The sequence below is a fragment of the Lemur catta genome, chromosome 1 (genome assembly GCF_020740605.2).
Source record: "Lemur catta isolate mLemCat1 chromosome 1, mLemCat1.pri, whole genome shotgun sequence".
Classification (NCBI taxonomy): domain Eukaryota; kingdom Metazoa; phylum Chordata; class Mammalia; order Primates; family Lemuridae; genus Lemur; species Lemur catta.
The window spans coordinates 173,189,676-173,208,678 of NC_059128.1; the positions used below are offsets into that span (position 1 = coordinate 173,189,676).

A 19,003-nucleotide genomic window follows, 5' to 3' on the forward strand; every position below is an offset into this window, starting at 1 on the left:
AGCTGGGACTCACGCTGTGTCCATTTCACTTGAAGGACCACGTTCTTAAACACAGTATATGATAATGCCTCTCTGAACCATTTAGGACTACCTTTGGTTACATGCTATGGAAACCTGATTACAGAGGCTTAAGCAAATAAAGCCTTTCATTGTTTCCAGTGACTTCCACAATGTCATCAGGAACCCAGACTCCTATTTGTAGCTCACTGACCAGAATGAGGCCCCTTGGCCCACCTCCACTGCAAAGGAATCTAGGAAAGTGAGTATTTTTATTAGGCACGTTACTGTCCCAAACAAAATCAGGCTTCTTTTACTAAGGAAGAAAGGGGAAGTGAATATTGGGTAGAGAACTAGGAATGACTGCCACACTCGAAAGCCACCATTAAGCTGAAGGTCCCTCACTTCAGGACTTCTCATCCCAGTTGCTGGCCGTGCTCAGCCGTTGGCCCTTTCAGGGAACTGCTGTAGTGAAGACAGCCATCTGCTGAGGGACACGCCTCCTTCCCAGGGCAGCCACAGCTAATGACTGGTCAGAACAGGGATTTGAAGGTCTGAGGACAACCCTGAAGGGCCATCCCAGCTTCAGAGCTCCCTGGGGTCAACCAAGGCCTTGTGACTGCATCACAGCCCACTTCTACCTCAACCTGCACTCCTCATGACTTGAGAGTACTCCCCAGTAAATCCCTGCATGCATACCTGGCTCAGAGTCGGCTTCCCGTTAACCGACCTGCAATGGAAGGCAAGCGAGTCCTAGGGGCTAAGGTCCTGCTAGTATGGTCAGGAAAGCTGGAGTCATTTCTAGGAAAGGAATAAATACTGATGACCCATTTCTCCTTCTATCACTGCCTTTGAAAGGCTTATCATTTTATTGTGGAAGCTAACTATGCACATATGAAGCAGTAGGAGAAATTTGATTTCAGACGATCAAAAGCTAATTACAGATGCTGTTATACCAGACTTCCCACTTATTGAGCACATACCATATGACTAAGCATTCATGTGGACACTGGACTAATTATTCAACTGACAGTGTGTATAACTCACAGTATGACTAACCGTTTGAAGTAGGCATTTATTATCCCCATTTTACAAGTAAGGAAACTGAGGCTCAGAGGTAGGCATGTACCCAGGATCACACAGTCAGCAAGTGGCAGTCTCAAGACTAGAACATGGCACATCCTAGACTACAAAGCTCTCCCAGGTCCCTCTAGCACGGCACTTCGTCTCCCCGTTACAGCATGACCCCACACAAGTGGACAGGTACACCTGACACTCGGGCTATATAGCCCACAGTCTACCCTACTCGAGGGAGTGATCCCCTTCTTGCATCTCTGTTATGGACATTCATATTTCTAGCTCCTTTTGTTTCTGTTTCCATTTTTTTTTTCTAATGCAGCTTTTCTAAGGAAGTAGAATCATCTTATAGTAGATTGTATTAGCCAGGGCTCCCCTGAAAACAGAGTCTGAGAAAAAGAAGCTAAGTGTAGGTAATTTGTTAGGGGATGTGATCCGAGGGAGCAGGAGTGAAGGACAGAAGGGATGCGACAGGGATGTGTAGCCAGTGTAAGAGTGTATACTGAGTTGACCACCCTATGGTGACTGGTTGCTCTATCCCACAGGACCTCCTGAGAAGCCTTATAAAATATGTCTCAGAACTGTTCGCTTGGGGGAAGAAAAGGGAAAACAGTTATCCCTTGGCTCCCATCCACAGCTATCTCCCCTGCACTTCTGGACTGAATGTGCATGAGTGCCCGGCAGGTTTCCCTACACACCCTGGCCTCACAGAAACCCCAGGGCAAGAAGCAAGAGAAGTGAGATGCTGTCAGATCAAAGCCTGCATGGACCTGGTCGACACAACAGTGGCTGGAAAAGGACCAAGAGGCTTGGAAGGGGAGTACGATATATGTCTGCTGTGCATGATGAACCAGCCTTTGTTGAGCACTTTAACGTGCCAGGCATTGTGCTGGGCTTTGTATACATAACCTTGTTTCATCCTCACAGTAATGCGGTGACTTAGAAATTACTATCATCCTCATTTTTAAGATGGGGGAAGAAACTGAGAGGAGAGGTCATTTGCTAAGGCCTCACAGCTGGGAAGCAGCAAAACTGGGAGTCACACCAGCCTAACTCCTGAGCCCCTGCTCATGATCACTGTGCCACTATAGTAAATATTTCTCACAGGGTCCTCCATAAGGCATGTGTGAATATCTCCCTCTGACATATGTACATTGTACATTCACAGCAGTGTCAACAAAACCAGGCCACTCCTTGTCAAAAACCCTTCCTTGGCCCTCCACCGCCTTCCAGATAAAATCTAAGCTCCTTAAGGTAACCCACGAGGCCCTTCATGGTCAGATTCCCATTTACCCCTCCAGCTTTATTGCTTGCAATAAGTGCAAGGATGAAGGAGTTTTATGGGGACTACAGTTGTTGACACATTCTCTGCATGCCTGGAAGAGAGAGAAAGGGTCTTAGCATCACCACGTCGGATGTCGGATTTAAAGGATCTCTGAGAGGACAGTCACTTCCAGAACACCTAGCAAATCTCAGAACCTGGCAACTTATTAGTTCTTCACTCCGCCATCTGTGGTCTGGAGTGTGAGATCTCAGAAAGGGAAAGAGCTTTGGAACCATACAGACCGAGTTCAAATCCAGTTCTATACCACTTGCCAGGTGTGAGACCTGAGGCAAGGTGTCTAGGCTCCCTAAGCCTCAGATTCCTCATCTGCAAACCAGGTATGACTCCCATGAGAGAGTGTACATGAAGCTCCAGGCACATGGGGCATCTCGACATAGCAGGAGTCATTATTGCTCACACGTAACTCTTTTCGTTTCATTGCTTTGAGTCATGAAAACCACCTGGAACCAGAATATGTCCCTGCCCACTTGCTAAAGCCAGGAAGCCCACCTGGAGGCATAGCACCATGCTCTAGGTATAACTAGAGAATACAACTCCTTGGGCACATGCAATTCGCTTTGGGGTGAAAAGAATTCAAATTTACCGAGTCCTGCCTTTGTGCCCAACACTATGTTTGACACTGCATATAAACATCTCAATTATTCCCCAAGAGGGCTTGTCCTTTCCCCATGTTTCTTTCATTATCTGTGTCTAACCCCCTTCCTTCCTGCTTTAGAGTTGCTATTCATTTGAGAAGCAAATGACCCCAGAGTTCAGCAAAGGCATGGGAGTCTGGACGCCCCTAGAGAAGTTGAAGGAGCAGCATCCCAGGACACGCCTTGCACCTCTACAGAAGAGAGATCCTGCCCTCAGCACCTCACCTTCAGGGCATTGCTCCCCTCCTTGCTGCTGGGGCAGACAAGTGAAGTGTCTATCCCTTCCTACTCTCCCTCCCCTCCCCTATTGCCCAGTGCTTTGTCTGGTGTGCTCCTGGCAACGGTCCCCAGGAAGGGCAAGTCCTTCTCCTGGTGGGCAGCTGGCTGGCTTCCTCCCAACTCAGACCCAAGCATGTCTCAGGCATTCCCCAGGATGGGAAGTACCTCCAGGAGCCTTTCCTCAGAAGCCGGCCAGAGACAGACTGGGGCTCCTTCAAGCCTGAGGCTGAGCCCATGGAGTGTGCAAGGTGTGGATGTGAAGGGATGCCACACCACCCTCTAGTGGCAACTGCACTTGGGCCTTGCTTTGCCGTTTTTTCCTCTTTCCCTGTTCTCACCAGGTGAGGCCACTTTCCCAGAAACTGAAGCTCCCTCTGGTGGCCTCCACCTGTGTACTTTTTTTTCCAGCCGTAGCAAGTAGAGAGTCACTTTGTGTCCAGATGGTCTCAGCCTAACTGCCCTTTTGCCTCATTGATGAATCAGCTGTTTAATATTCTCAACAACTGGTTCCCTGATTGACAGACTGACCATTAAATTGACTTTAAGGCTGATGGATCCTGATGGACAACTATCTGAAAAATTAATCATGAGTAACTGAATAGTTGGCTGGTTAAGTTTCTAAACCCACAAATCATTTGATTGACCTACTGGCTTTCTGACTTACTAACCCTAAGTAACTATACATCCGACAACCTTAAACTGCCTCTTAACTAACCAGCTGAATGGCTAACACCTGGCTCCCTAATTAAGGACAATAGATGGGAGAAGAGATTGCCCCTTCCTCACACTCTAACTCCTCTGGAGATTGGGACCCTATTCTTCTCCTGTCTTGAGTCACTTGAAAGCTGCTATGGTCTGAGTGTTGGTGTCCCCCCACCACCAAATTAATACATTGGAACCTAGTACCTAATGTGATAGTATTAAGAGGTGGGGCCTTTTGGGAAGCAATAAATTCATGAAGGCTGAGCCCTCATGAGTAGGATTAGTGCTCTTATAAAAGAGGTTGAAGGGACTAAAATGCCCCTTTCACCTTATGGATGCAGCTACAAGGAGCCATCTTTGAAGCAAAGAGCAAGCCCTCAACAGACACTGAATCTTTTGGCACCTTGATCTTGGACTTCTCAGCCTCCAGAACTGTGAGCAATAAATTTCTGTTGTGTATAAACTACCCAGTTTAAAGTACTTTGTTATAGCAGCTCAAATGAACTAAGACAGAGGGCAACCAGGAAACTGATGTTCTGATATACTTCTAGTGAGGTTCTTAACCTGTGCCCCACAGATGGGTTTCAATTTTGCTTTCAAAGTAGTGTGGATGTAAAGTTGTGTTTATCCAGGAAGAAGGTTCACGGCTTTCACTGGATTCTCAAGAGACCAGCACACACAAAGTATGTTCAGAACTACTGCTCTGGGAAGACCCTCAGTAAACACAGCTCAGATAAGCAAAGCCCTTGCCTGAATTCAAGCCGTATTTCTCCCTCTCTCCTGTCAGGCCAGAGTGGCAGGAAGATGACTAGAAGAGTCAGAGAGCCATAGGGGAGGTAGTTGTAACAGGGAGGAAGAATAAAGGCTGAGCTATGTGTGAAGTTTCCAGGGAGAGGCCCAAGGAAGTTCACCTGGGACTTTCTTGCCTGGTGTCCACACTTAACCCAAGATGGCAGAGGCTCTTTAAGTGGAGATGGATATATTTATCAGGGCCTTTTGAGGGGCAGGGGGTATGTGTGAGTACGTGATCATGAATAGCTATGTGACTGTATTTTTACACACCAGTGTGTTCACAAGGGTAGGTATAACTGAGAGGTATGTGTGCACGTGCATGAATGGCCTTTGGGTTAGTGTGTGCATCTGAATGGTTTGTGAGTGGATTTGCACATGCGTGCTTACCTATGGGCCCCTCAAGTCTTTAGCTGAGTTGAGACATTATGAATAAGAATTTCAGTGGCTGAGAATATCCGCAGACATGCGTACAGCCCACACTAGAAGTCTGGGAATCCCCAACTCCTCCCTCTCCCTGATCCCTCATCATCCATCCAATTCGCACTGCCACTCCACCGTCAGCTCCCGCCACCTCTCCCTGGTCTGCAGCGGTCTCCCCTCCGGACCCCTCTGCGCCGCAGCCACAGTGACGGTGGCAAAATGAAGTCTGGGTCACAGCGCGCCTCTCCTGAAACCGACAATGGTTTCCACTGCCCAGGGGTGGCGCCCATCTCCGCAGTCTGACTCGAGGGCTCTCTCAGCGTCGCATCTCTGCTCATTGCAGCCTCTGGGCTAAGTCCCCGGCTTTGGGCGCGCCGCCCCTCAATCCGGCCCTATCCCACACTTCCACGATGCCTTGGCGGGCCCTGCCGCGCTCCCCCTACGTCCCCATCTCAAAGACTACCACATGTTACCGTAACTGCCAGACCTCCAGAGGACCCAAGCCACGTTCCACCCGGTAACCCCTCCCCACCCGACTAGGAGCCCGAGAGGCCACAGGTCTGAGCAGGGCCCGGCACAGACGCGCAAATCTCTGTATCGCGGCGCGGAGCGGTAGAAGTCGCGACGCGAACACAGAAACGCGCCTGCGCAAAGGGAAGAGTAGGCACTTCGATTCCCAGAATCCTCTTACCAGGACTCCATTTCCCAGAAAGCTCCGCGGGCCCCACCCCGGAACTGCCTCTTTGCGAAAGCGGAAGGCGGGACGAACCTGGTAGGAGAGACGGTTTTTAATAGGGTGGGACCGAGAGACGTTTCGTGGAGTGTCTACCTCCAGGGGTCGTTCGTGAGTCAGAAACCAGGACTTTGGAAGGAAGGGGCCTGGCCGTAGCGCTTCTGCGCTTTGCTGTGCAGTTCTCTGATTCCCTGCGTCGGCCGGCGACGAGGCCTGCCTCAGCCTTGCACTCTGTCGGCTCTGGCTTTGTCTGTCCACGGTCAGTGCATGCTCTCTGCCCACCTCCGGCGTCTCTAGCGAGTAAAGGCGGGTGGCCGTGTGGTCCCGCATCCCCCTTTTTCCCAACCCTGCCTTCCTTGTCTTCCACCTGAAGGAAGTGACAACCTCTACTCTTAAGAGCCTAAACCATATGTGGATTCCATAGCTCTTCTATTTCTAGCTTTAGCTGTAAGAGACAAGGATGGGGGCAGGGGAAACAGGTATGGGCAGTAGCTGGGAGGAGGAGTATCTGTGATTCCTCACCTGCTGTCTCTGTGCCCAAGGAGATCATTTTCCTGTGGCCCGACCCGTTCAGCTCATATCCTCAAATGCCTGCATTCTGGAAGTCGTCATCCTCCTTCCTCAGATCCTCCACTCTCAGCCTCATCCCGTGGACCCCAGCAACGCCCATCAGGGACCCATGGTCTATTTTCACCTTTCCTGTCTGGAGCCACTTAGAGCACCTGGCAAGAAATGGGCGCAACTGGTGGGGTTGGGATCAAGACAGGGAGTTTGGGGCATTTGGAGACAAAGAGAAAAATGGAAGGGAAGGAGTGGACTAAAAGGGAGCTTCAGGACGTGAGGGGTTGACAGTTACTGGGGCAAAATGGGAGGGTTGGGGTCCAGGGGTGAGAGAGTGAGAGGGAGTGGGATCTCTCATCACTGGTCACTATATCTCAAAAGGAAGAAATGTGTGTATTGCTAAGCAGGCAGGTCAAGAACACATTTTTCAGAGCTACATTTCTTTATGAGAGACACAACCCATAGTAACTTAGTTTTGTTCTAACCATTTTAAGTGAACTGAACACTTCCCCAATTGCTATTAGGGAGCAACAACCACTGGTAACTTTGCCTTATGTCAGTGGTGCCCAACCTTTTTGGCACCAGGGACTGTTTTCATGGAAGACAATTTTTCCACAGGACAGGGGTGGGGGTTGGAGGAGGATGGTTTGGGGATGATTCAAGCACATTACATTTATTGTACACTTTATTTCTATTATTATTACATTGTAACATATAATGAAATAATTATACAACTCACCACAGATTGGGGACCCCTGCTCTATATAACGGATACATGAAGTACAGACTTCCCAGAGGTGCCTGGCACTCTCCCCATGTTGCTCCATATTGCCACATTTCCTCCCTGGGTAGACCTGTAGTGGTCCCTCCCTGAGACCCTTTTAGGAACTGTGCAAGATCAAAACTATTTTCACAATAATACTAAAATTTATTTTCATTTTTCACTGTACTGATTTTTACATTCAAAACAGTGGGTAAGCTGGGCTTGGTGGTGAGTGCCTGTAGTCCCAGCTACTCAGGAGGCTGGGGCAGGTGGATTGCTTGAGCCCAGGACTTCAAGGTTGTAGTGTGTGCACTGTGAATAGCCACTGCACTCCAGCTTAGGTAGCATAGCGAGACCCCAGCTCCTAAAAAAATAAATAAATAAAATGGTGGGTAAAACTGTACATTGGCATGAATCAAGGGAGTGGCACCAAACTATTAATATATTTGTAGTTATTGTATTTTTCACCAGTATACTTACAGGGGTGTGGAATGGGAAAGCCAGTTGCACTTAATGTCCTTAATGAAGAGTGTTCATTTTACTCAGTTTTGAACTTTGAGTACTTGTCCTTCTAATATTTTGTGTGACAAATTGGGAAGTATGTATAAGGCAAGTCTACTGCATACTGAGGTATTATGTCTTGAGAAAAAACAATTCTGTGGTTGTTTGAGTTGCAAGCTGAACTGGATGCTTTTCTAAAAAACACCTCTTTTACTTGAAACTGACAGGCAGTATGATTACTTGGACCTGAGTAATTTAGTAGACATTTTCTAGAAAATGAACAAAGTGAACTCATTACTTCAAAGGAAACAACTGACATTATTTGATGCCAATGAGAAAATTTGAGCTTTTAAGAAACATTTCTGCCACGCTGAGCTTGACAGCTTCCCGATACGTAAAAGTTTTGGGATTTTTTTGAGTCTTGCCCTGTTGCCCAGGCTAGATTGCAGTGTTATCATCATAGCTCACTGCAGCCACAAAGTCCCAGGCTCCAGCGGTCCTCCTGCCTCAGCCTCCAGAGTACCTGGGACTGCAGGCTCACACCACCACACCCAGCTAATTTAAATTTTTTTTTTCAAGACTGGGTCTCATTGTGTTGGTCAGGGTGGTCTCGAACTCTTGGGCTTAAGCAGTCCTCCCACCTTGGCTTCCCAAAGTGCTAGGACAGAGGCATGAGCCATCATGCCAGCCCATAAAAGTTTTTTTGATGAGCTTTGTGGTAATATTAGTGAATGTGATTTTTTTTAATATCAAATAATGACGTACCAACATTTGGAAGATCTGCATAACTGAGTTTATTAGGTATCTGATGTTGCATAACGAATTACCCTAAAACATAATGACTTAAAGCAATAAACATTTATTATCTCACCATTTCTGTAGGTCAAGAATTTGGGAGCAACTTATCTGGGTGGTTCTGACTTAGGGTTTCTCCTGAGGTTGCAGTCAACATGTCTGCTGGACTGTAGTCCTCTGAGGGCTTGGCTGGAGCCGGAGGGTCTGCTTCCTAGATGGCTTACTTACATGGCAGATGGTAGGAGGCCTCATTTCTTGTTGGCTATTGATGGGAGGCCTCAGTTCCTCACCATATGGACCTCTCCACAGGGCTTTTGAATATCTTCACAACATGATGACTAGCTTCCCCCAGAGCAAGTGATCCAAGAGAGTGAGAGCAAGGTGGAACCCTCAATGTCTTTTAAGATCTACCTTCAGAAGTCACACTCTAATTTCTACCACATTATATTCATTAGAAGCAAGTCACTATGTACAGCCCTCAATCAAGGAGACAGGAATTAAGCTCCATCTCTTAAAGGGAGGAGCATCAAAGAATACATGGACGTATTTTAATAACGCTTTACTTAGTGAACCAATATTTTCCAAATGACCAATTCATGATAGTACAAAAACCATCATGTATGGGTAAAAAAATCTATTCCAATTACAAGATAGTCCAGTGGATTTTTGATGTAACAGTACAAAAAATTCACTGATCCTACTTTGCTTCTACACTTTAGGAAGCGATCATTTGTTGAGTTTTAGTGTGGCATCAAAGAAGAATATCTACAATTACCTGAAAAGCTATTTAAATACTCCCCCTGCCATTTCCAAATATATATCTCTGTGAGGCCAATTTCATATACTTTAACCAAAATAACATCAGAATAGACTGGAATGTAGAAGCTGAGAATCAAGCTGTCTTTTCTTAAGCCAGACAGTTAAAGAGATTTTTTTAAAAAATGTGACATATTGGGCCTGACTGTGCATTTTTTGGCTCTAAAGAATTTTGTGCATATTTCATAGCTCTGTGAGTCTGTGATATTTGACTTGTAACCTGAGAGCCCCCAGACCTCTAGCTACATATGCAGTCTCACCACATTCAATTCACAATGCTGCCAGTTCAAATCATATGAAGTCCTTCATAAAAAGGCCTTTGCTTCTGGCGTAGTCCCTCTCTCCCCTAGGGTCAGGCCAGATATCAACATCTGTCATACATCACATCATCTGCCAGATTCTCTCACCTAAAGGCCTCACAAGAGTAGCTGTCTACTGGGGTTGCCAGCCCACCAGTTCTGAAAACTGACACACTCGGAATCCACTTTAGACTTCTTTTAGGAACTCAAATGAGTGCATTCTAAATGGAACCCCACAACAGGTACAAAGGCAGCCTCACTACACTGTGGCTGAATGGACCCACTTCCAGTGTGGTCACCCAGTGTGGTTCCAGGGTCCCTTCCTGTCACTGAAGGGCCTATAGCTATGAAAGCAAGGTTGCTGGGTTTCTCCTTCCGCTTCTCTTAATGTAACTCTCAGAAATTCATAAATCAAGTATAGGTTGAACATCCCTAATCCAAAAACCTGAAATCCAAAATTTCAGACTTTTTGAGTGCCAACATGGACCAGAAAAGCAGTCAGTCATCTGGCCTGCACAGTGCTGGTGACACTGTGATAAATCCTTCCTCCATGGCTTTTCCAGACACTTTAAGAACAATCACCCTTCTCTGAGTAGTTGTCCATTCTATACCCCTCTGTTTTGTCTGAATTAACAAATGGTCTTTTCTTTCATTTTATTTACAAAGAGGCCCCTTACTTTCACCACTAAACTATCTCCAAACCACAATACAACATGAATTATTTCAGGGAGAATCCTCTAGAAGCAACATGTCCCCTATAGACTATGATGCCTATAGGCTACACCTCCTGATCTGATCTCCAGATGTTTAACTCATCTCACTTTTTTTTTTTTTTTTTGAGACAGGATCTCACTTTGTCACCCAGACAGGAGTACAGTGTTCTGATCATACCTCACTGCAGCCTCAAACTCCTTGGCTTGAGCGATCCTCCCAGCTCAGCCTTCTAAGTAGCTAGACTACAGGCACGCGCCACTACAGCCGGCTAACCCATCTCACTTTTGGGTTTTCTCACCTCTGTCCATGGACTGCACTTCCTAGGTGCTCTGAACAGGCTACTACAACCCACACTCCAATTCTTCAGGGCTGGGTTAAGGATTTGAGCATGGTCATTTAGACTGATGGGTATCAGTTAAGCAGAGTACACTGGGTAAATATTGACCCTGGAAAATCCAGGGACTTGAACTCAATTTTTAGAGGTCAAAAACAGTGAAGAAATCAGAAATTCAAGAAGCACATTCCTAGGCAAGCACAGACAGCCAAAGGTCCCATGCTCCCTGTTAAGGCAGGACTAGAGGCCTAAGTATAGAAGGGCCTGAGCATAAAGATGTGGATGCTTCCATGGTCTTACTGAGCTAAGAGAAAGAAAAAAGGGGAACATAACCCCAGACTAGGTGAAGGATGAAGAAGTAGGTGACAGTTTGTTCCACTGGAAGTTTCTTTGGGCCCTGGTATTCCAAAGAAACTAGGCAAACTCAGCAGACTCAAGTTTCAACATTGCCCTTTTCTTTTTGTAATCCCTACCTACATTCCAGTTGATTTTTCAACATGCCGCCTGGAAGTTGCTGAGTTTTAAGTTCCGTGAGGGCGTGTTCACTGCTGTATCCCCAACACCATCACCTAGAACAGTGGTACACAGGAAGTATTTGCTGGATGGGTCATCAACAGATATATGTATGGGTAGATGGATGTGTGAGTGACTCTATATTGATCCACTGTACAGTGCATGCTTCTGGTTCCCACAGTGATTTATGATCCTCCCTGTGATAGGTCCCTTTGTCCAGTCACCTGCCCCTTGATACCTCTGAAAGCCCTTAGTCATTTGGCTCAAATGCCCTAACTTTGGAGACTAGCTTCTTATTAACTAAACCGTTGCACCACTCACTCTTGTAGCCTTAAATTAATTTGGGTTAATTCTTAACTGTTTCCCTTCTGTACATGTGTCACTTAATAGTTTACCTTTATCTGATTTTCGCCAATTTCCTGTGCATTTGTGGTTTTCTACAGGAGTTCTCTAGGGAGGCCCCAGGCAGCCCCACGAGATGAGTGTGGGCACTTGAGTTTTCTAGGAGGCCTCTCCTCTCCTGCTGTCCTGGTTCTCATCCAACTGGTGTCCATCTAAACATTCCCACCCAGGGAATTATTTATGCTGCAGAAGAAAGAATGCCCTCCCCAAAGCCAGTTCTTGGGGAAAAGAAGAACTGTTGATATAGCCAGCGCCCCAAAAGAAGATTATTCTGCAACAGCTAAAGGTTGGTGACATAATTTTTCTCCAACTCTGTGAAAGCTGCCCATGTTTGCTTTCTTACCCATGAATTCCATTAGTGTATTTTCTCCAAATGACCTTTGGAACAAACAGGAAGGAAAGATTTTAAATCAATAGAATAAGCTTTATGGAGACCAAGAGTTTATCTATCATTGATTCTCCAGCATCTAGTATAGTATCTGACATGTTGATGCTCAGTAAAAGTTTGATGAGAGAAGAAAAGAAAGAAAGGAGGGAGGGAGAGAAAGAAGAAAGGATTGGAGAATGGGCATGAATGGAACAAATGTTAATGTATTGTTCAGAAATAATGTGATAATAACAGTCTTGTTTTCAAACTTGATTAGATGCATTATCCCTGATACCTGGAATCAATAAAGCAATTTAAGTCACTTTGAAAAATGAAGAGTATATTTATAAAGATAAAATAAAAGCAGTATTTATAAAGATAAAATAAAAGCAGAATAACAAAAAAAAAGTACTCTTTAAAACTTAGGTATGAACAGCAGTGGTCATATTTTAAGATAAATTCAAAACTCTGCAATGTTAACAGCCATTTGTTCTGTGTCTGTGCCAATTCTCAAAAGCAAATTAAAACAACCAAGAACTTTATTTTGGTCTACAAACAGTTGTTTTATGGAAAAGGGCAAGCTGATGGTGGTGGTGATAGAATTGACTGCAACTGGTCTGTTTGGTATTTAGAAAAGGTCAACTAATCAGAAATGGTGCACCGAGGAAATTTATAAATATCTAAGCTTCCTGCCATTGAGAGAAATCTAGAAAATGCTCAAAAACATTTAATTATGTGCCAAGGAAAAACATCTTAGTGCAGGAAAAAAAGGTTAGGGAATTAGCATGTTTTTAGTATCAGTCTTTCATTTATTTGAGAGCATATGGCCACACAATTCAGGTCCAGTGAGCCAACTTTGAATGACATATACTGTACATTATGAAAGAACACACCACCACAGTGGAGAAAGAGGAGTGATTAAGACATAATTTTTAGAAAGTCAAGCTCTTAAAACTAAGGTATTGTTTCTTCTGCAACCCAGATGGCAACATATATTAAAGTTCTCAACGTTAGTAAAAGTCACTATAATTTTATATTTCCTTAATTTGGGGAAAATAAAAGGTAACCTAGGAGAAAATCTAAAAATATCTCCAAATGCCAGCTTTGCAAATATTGCATTAATGAAGCATGTAGTTTGGTGAGTTGAAGGGTTTACCAGGCTAATTTAGATTATCATGATCAGCACAACTGTATCAAGAACAAACAAACTATTGGTAATATAGATAGATGATGGCTGATGACTAGCAAAACAAATAAATGTACTATCTTAGCTGCTGTGGGTTGTTCCTAAAGTTACAATAAGATGATTAAGGCTTTACCTGTGCAATTGATTTCACCTGTGAAATTGTCTAATGGAAGGTTCAGTGGGTCCCAGACTTCAGCCAGGGATAATTTTTGCCCTTTTACCATTTTTACTGCTATTTAACATATTTTTTTCCTTAAATCAAACTTTTTTTAACTTACATATATTTAAAAGAAAATTTAATGGATATTACTACCTAAAATCATCTCTTAACACGCATTCTTTGGAAAACACTTCAATAACAAACAATAATAATGATAAATTTAGATTATTTCAAAACTAAATTCTGTAAGATATAGACACACTGGTAAAGAATAGGCCGGGCATGGTGGCTCATGCCTGTAATCCTAGCACTCTGGGAGGCCGAGGCGGGTGGATCGCTCGAGGTCAGGAGTTCGAGACCAGCCTGAGCAAGAGAGAGACCCTGTCTCTACCAAAAATAGAAAGAAATGATTTGGACAGCTAAAAATCTATATAGAAAAAATTAGCCGGGCATGGTGGCGCATGCCTGTAGTCCCAGCTACTCGGGAGGCTGAGGCAGTAGGATCCTTTAAGCCCAGGAGTTTGAGGTTGCTGTGAGCTAGGCTGATGCCACGGCACTCACTCTAGCCCGGGCAACAAAGCGAGACTCTGTCTCAAAAAAAAAAAAAAAAGGAATCCTTAGACCTCATGGGAAAATGTTGGGGTAAATCATATGCTCAGGTTACAGTTTGCTCTTTGTGGCTTTATTTAAGAAGCAGTTAATGTTTACATGACATTGAACTTCAAAGTCCAGGCAATAAGGAGGAAAAGAGAGTGAGAGGAAAAAACAGTTTATGTGTGTTGCCTCCTTGTTCTTCCCTGCCGTGCAGAGAGGCAGGGGGGTTGCAGGGGTTTGGGGGAGCAGGACACAGCCACTGGAGGCAACCAGAGCAGGAGAGTAGGGTCTTATCTTATCAGGGTGCAATAATTTTTTATTAAATTATAAAAGTTTATTACAAGTGCTGTGTTTCCCAACTCACATGGCAGTTACTCTTGTTGAACTTTCAGTATGTCTTTAAATAATAATCCTCTTTTCTACAATCTTGGTGTGAAACTCTTGCTTTACTTTTCTCAGTAGTGATGCAATCTCCAATCAGGTTGTGTGTCTCTACAGTGATACTCTTGGTTTATAGGAACAAGTGCTGTTTGGGGGACAAAGAAGGGCTTCATTTATCTGTGTGATACAATGAAAAGATCCTCTGCATCATTATTCTTTTCAAGTACTTCCTTTCCAATTCCTGAGGGAAGGGGTGTCACTTATTCCTGACTTTGTAGTTGGGCCAGCCTCAGTTGTGGCATCAGCAGGGTGGACCAGGGGTGAGGCTTTGCCAGATAGGCCCCTGGACAAAGTATCTTTCCAGGCTTGCTTGAAGAGGACCTCCATGCCTGAAAGGAAGTCACTTTACCTGCATTTAAAAATTTCGTGGGCTGGGCATGGTGGCTCACGCCTGTAATCCTAACACTCTGGGAGGCAGAGGCAGAAGGATCACTTGAGGTCAAGAGTTTGAGACCAGCCTGAGCAAGTGCAAGACCCCATCTCTATTAAAAATAGAAAAAATTAGCAGGTGTGGTGGCGCATGCCTGTAGTCCCAGCTACTCGGGAGGCTGAGGCAAGAGGATCGCTTGAGCCCAGGAGTTTGAGGTTGCTGTGAGCTAGGCAACAGAGCAAGACTCTGTCTCAAAAAAAAAAGTAGAACAAATAAAATAAAAATAAAAATCTTGTAATGTAATATTTTGAGATGCATGTATTTAGATACATTTAGAAATGTTTAATCCCATAAAAGGTCCCCTTAAAGTCAGGCTCCATAGTTGACAGGCCTGTGTGTTCTTAAACAAGTATCTGAAAGACAGGAAAGGATGCTGGAAAGATGTTCCTTTAAATGAAAAGGCAGGGTGAGATTTAAAAAGCTAACTGCCTCTTTCCCCAAGGGGTGCAGCATAACTCTCCACTCCTTAGGTGTGGGCTGCACATAGTGACTTCCTTCAAAGAGTACAATGTGGAAAGGGGGGGAAAGAGTAACTTTACAGTGGAGAAACCTGACAAACACTACCTTAGCAGGTGATCAAGGTCAACATCAACAGTCATGACTCATGTTGATGGTCTGTACCTTGATGTAAGATGAGAATAGCAGTTTACCTCTGTGGTCTTTCTCCCCTAAATCCATGATCCCAGTCTAAGCTTGAGAAAAACATCAAACTCAAATTGAAGAAAATTCTATAAATATTTGACCAGTACTTCTCAAAACTGTCTGGGTCATCAAAAACAAGGGAAGTTTGAGAAACTATCAAAGCTCAGAGAAGCCTAAGGAGACATGACAAGTAAATGTAATGTAACAATCTGGATGCCTTCCTAGAACAAGAAAGGACATTAGTTAAAAACTAAGAGAACTGAATAAAGCTTAGACCAGGGGTGGGGAATCTGCAGCCTTAAGGCCACATGTGGCCTTCTAGGTCCTTAAGTGTGGCCTTTTGACTGAGTCCAAAGTTTATAGAACAAATCCCTTTATTTGTATTAATACATTTTTGTTCATCTTTTATATTTTTATTTATTTTTTTCATTTTCATTTCTTTCTTGAGATTGGACCTCACTCTATCACCCTGGCTAGAGTGCAGGGTTGTCATCATAGCTCACTACAACTTCAAACTCCTGGGCTCAAGTGATCCTCCTGCCTCAGCCTCCCAAGTAGCTGGGACTACAGGCATGTGCCACCACACCCGGCTAATTTTTCTATTTTTAGTAGAGATGGGGTCTTGATCTTGCTCAGGCTGGTCTCGAACTCCTGACCTCAAGCAATCTTCCAGCCTTGGCCTCCCAGTTTTTATTTTATTTTTAAAATGAAAATATTTAAAATACCAAAGAATAAAATAAGATTCAATGAAATAATCCTCCCAGATTGACCAGCACAATTAGAACATTAGTAGGCCGTAAGGGCTAAATTGACAGCTGCTATGCTCATAATTTAGGCTGATGCCATGGTACTCTAGCCCAGGCAACAGAGCAAGACTCTGTCTCAAAAAGAAAAAAGCAAAATAAATAAAATAAAAATAAAATCTTGTGATGAGTATTTTGAGGTGCATTTTGAGCCTGGTGCCACTACCGCACAAGCCTGGTTGGCAAGAGTTTCTGGGGATCAAGTATGCAGTCTGTTATCAACTTTTGACAGCGGTGCACTGTGTTTCTGTTTGAAGTGGAATTTGTGAATAGTTGCACAGCTCGATAGTATTTTTTGATTTTGTCTGCTTAACAGCCCATCACGTTAAAGAAAACCAAGAGAAAGCTGAAGGAAGAAAACAGATTTTTAATGAGGATTGGGAATTGCGATATTATCTTATTTCTGCTAAAGATAAGATGATTTGCTTGCTTTGTGACACTGCAATAACAGCATTAAAGACATTCAATGTTCATCAGCATTATAACATTCATAAGGACCACAAATATTTTAAATTAGAGGGAGAGGCACAAAAGGTTGTATTGCAGAAATTAAAATGTGAAAAGCAAAAGCAAAGACAATTCTTGCAAGCAGCAATAAGACCTGGAAATAATGCCACTGAAACAACTTATAAAGTAGCCTATGTACTTGAGAAAAAAGGGAAGCCCTTCAGTGGTGCAGAAATTGTGAAAGAAAGAATTGTCAAAGTTTTAGGAGGCTTAGACCTCATAACATTTCAGAATACAGACAACTGCTTCTTTTAAGGAGAGCCATAACTGATTAGCAGCATGAATTAGCCTTCAGCTTAACACAACAAATACATAAAATACTTCAAAAGGAAAATATATATTATTCCATTTCTTTGGATGAATCAGCTGATACTACTGACTCAGTCCAGGTTTTATACTTCATTCGGGTCATAATGGAAGATTTTCTTTGCTATGAAGAATTACTCACTTTGGGTACTCTTGCAAACAGAACACAGGAAATAGGTATCTTCAAGAACTTTCAAGATAAATGTTGTGAAGTGGGACTGAATTTGGTAAATTTAATGAGTATGTGTACGGACAGTGCACCTTCCATGACAGGAAAATGTGAAGGGTTTACCACACAAATAAAACAAGTATTAACAGATCCAGATGCTCTCATGTCTTTTCATTGTATTTTGCATTGTATTTAGCAAATTCTCTGTGCTAAAGCTACTATTTTAAGTGACACTTTGTAACAAGTTATAAGTATTGTTAACTATATTCATGCAAATGCAACACAGCATCATTAGTATCATAACATACTAAAGTTGAACGAAGAGGTATTCAATGTGGATTTGCTGCATCATTCTGAAATGTGTTGGCTAACACAGGGGCAGGTGTTAGCCAAATTTTATATCTGTGAGACCAGATAGTTAAATTTTATGAAGAACAGAATCAGCAATGTGCATTATTAAAAGAAGGTTTCTATAAGAATGCAGCATTTTTGTGTGATATTGTGTCAAATCAAAATGACCTGAGTATTTCTTTGCAAGGTAAATCTAAGTCTATATCTGATATGTGGCAAAAAATCCAAGCATTTTGAAAAAAGCTATCTTTTTTCAAAACACTTCTTCAAAAGGAAATTTTGGATGAACATTTTCCCCAGTGAGCAAAGATCATTCATTGATGAGCAGAATGATATATGTGAATCATTTGAAGAATATGCAGCTGTTGTAGACCTATTAATTGGAGAATACAATGAAAGTTTCACTGACTTTGAGAATCATAACCTCACACTCAAATTAGCATTTCAGCCTTGCCTAGTTGATATCACCAAGGCACCTAAAGAACTACAGATGGAATTGATTGAACTCTCAGTAGATGACATTTTAAAGTCATTGTTTGATGCTAAGAAAGATCCAATTGAAATATGGAAAAATGCAGTAAAATACTCACACCTTTGGGAACATGCCTGAAAAACACTTTCTTGCTTTCAACCACTTATTGCTGTGAATCTACATTCTCCTACCTAACCCAAATCAAGACGCCCTTAAGTTCACAAATGACTGATACGTGTCTAGAGGATCAACTGAAACTGTAGACCTCGATGCTGCAACCACATATTCACATGCTTTCCAACAAAAAGAAGACACAACAAAGTCATTAAAAGGTTCGTTAGTTAAAATTAACAAACACTTTTCATTTTTTGAGATTATTAAGTACATAGTAGTTAGGTTTTACAAAATAATGTACATTTTTAAGTATAGCTAATTGAAGCCTCTTGAATGAGGCCTTATTTGATTACAGCTAAATTAACGCTGCCTTCCAACATGAAAATGTTGCCCACCTCTGGTTTAGACTTTAGTTAATAATAATGTATCAGGCTGGGCATGGTGGCTCACGCCTGTAATCCTAGCACTCTGGGAGGTTGAAGTGGAAGGATCACTTGAGGTCAGGAGTTCGAGACCAGCCTGAGCAAGTGCAAGACCCCCAGCTCTACTAAAAATAGAAAAAATTAGCCAGGTGTGGTGGTGCATGCCTGTAGTCCCAGCTACTCTGGAGGCTGAGGCAGAAAGATTGCTTAAGCCCAGCAGTTCAAGGTTACTGTGAGCTATGATGATGCCACTGCACTCTAGCCTGGGCAACAGAGCAAGATTCTGTCTCAAAAAAAAAAAAAAGTGTATCAGTATTGGTTCATTAATTAACAAATGTATTACACTAATGTAAGATGTTAA

The 19,003-nt window shown here is 43.3% G+C and overlaps 1 protein-coding gene across 9 annotated transcripts in view; it reads left to right on the top strand.

Moving 5' to 3' along the window:
- The first annotated feature begins 6,223 nt into the window (after positions 1-6,223).
- The window catches only part of ZBTB38 (zinc finger and BTB domain containing 38), a 140,522-nt gene continuing 127,742 nt past the window's right edge, over positions 6,224-19,003 (top strand). For 4 of the 9 annotated variants that reach the window (XR_006732559.1, XR_006732555.1, XR_006732564.1 and 1 more), the window contains exon 1: positions 11,650-11,964. The gene's annotated coding sequence lies outside the window, so the exon portion shown is untranslated. Of the gene's footprint in view, positions 6,240-11,649; positions 11,965-19,003 lie in introns of those variants that run through there. The other 5 variants (XM_045539344.1, XM_045539352.1, XM_045539327.1 and 2 more) reach the window with 3 other exon arrangements.